Consider the following 1,785-nt stretch of genomic DNA (forward strand, 5'->3'; position numbering starts at 1 on the left):
TCTATAAAGCTAGGCTTGTCGCTAAGGGTTATCGACAAGTTCAAGGGGTTGACTACGATGAGACATTCTCTCCCGTGGCAAAGCTGAAGTCCGTCCGAATCATGTTAGCAATTGCCGCATACTATGATTATGAGATATGGCAAATGGACGTCAAAATGGCATTCCTTAACGGTTATCTTAAGGAAGAACTGTATATGATGCAGCCGGAAGGTTTTGTCGATCTAAGAATGCTGACAAGGTGTGCAAGCTCCAACGCTCGATTTATGGGCTGGTGCAAGAATCTCGGAGTTGGAACATTCGCTTTGATGAGATGATCAAAGCGTTTGGGTTTATGCAGACTTATGGAGAAGCCTGCGTTTACAAGAAAGTGAGTGGGAGCTCTGTAGCATTTCTCATATTATATGTAGATGACATACTTTTGATGGGAAATGATATAGAACTTTTGGACAGCATTAAGGCCTACTTGAATAAGAGTTTTTCAATGAAGGCCCTTGGAGAAGCTGCTTATATATTAGGCATCAAGATCTATAGAGATAGATCAAGACGCCTCATAGGTCTTTCACAAAGCACATACCTTGATAAGATATTGAAGAAGTTCAATATGAATCAGTCTAAGAAGGGGTTCTTGCCTGTGTTGCAAGGTGTGAAATTGAGCTCAGCTCAATGTCCGACCACGGCAGAAGATATAGAAGAGATGAGTGTCATCCCCTATGCCTCAGCCATAGGTTCTATTATGTATGCCATGCTGTGTACTAGACCTGATGTAAACCTTGCCGTAAGTTTGGTAGGTAGGTACCAAAGTAATCCCGGCAAGGAACACTGGACATCGGTCAAGAATATCCTGAAGTACCTGAAAAGGACTAAGGAAATGTTTCTCGTTTATGGAGGTGACAAAGAGCTCGTCGTAAAGGGTTACGTCGACGCTAGCTTCGACACAGATCTGGATGACTCTAAGTCACAAACCGGATACGTGTATATTTTGAATGGTGGGGTAGTAAGCTGGTGCAGTTGCAAGCAAAGCGTTGTGGCGGGATCTACATGTGAAGCGGAGTACATGGCAGCCTCGGAGGCAGCACATGAAGCAGTCTGGGTGAAGGAGTTCATTACCAACCTAGGAGTCATACCCAATGCGTCGGGCCCGATGACTCTCTTCTGTGACAACACTGGAGCTATTGCCCTTGCCAAGGAGCCCAGGTTTCACAGGAAGACCAGGCATATCAAGCGTCGCTTCAACTCCATTCGTGAAAGTGTTCAAAATGGAGACATAGAGATTTGTAAAGTACATACGGACCTGAATGTAGCAGATCCGTTGACTAAACCTCTCCCTAGAGCAAAACATGATCAACACCAGAATTCCATGGGTGTTCGATTCATCACAATGTAACTAGATTATTGACTCTAGTGCAAGTGGGAGACTGTTGGAAATATGCCCTAGAGGCAATGATAAAAGCATTATTATTATATTTCCTTGTTCATGATAATTGTCTTTATTCATGCTATAATTGTGTTATCCGGAAATCGTAATACATGTGTGAATAATAGACACCAACATGTCCCTAGTAAGCCTCTAGTTGACTAGCTCGTTGATCAACAGATAGTCATGGTTTCCTGACTATGGACATTGGGATGTCATTGATAACGGGATCACATCATTAGGAGAATGATGTGATGGACAAGACCCAATCCTAAACATAGCATAAGATCGTATAGTTCGTTTGCTAGAGTTTTTCCAATGTCAAGTATCTTTTCCTTAGACCATGAGATCGTGTAACTCCCGGATACCGT

Source organism: Triticum urartu, chromosome 6 (genome assembly GCF_003073215.2).
Source record: "Triticum urartu cultivar G1812 chromosome 6, Tu2.1, whole genome shotgun sequence".
Lineage (NCBI taxonomy): Eukaryota > Viridiplantae > Streptophyta > Magnoliopsida > Poales > Poaceae > Triticum > Triticum urartu.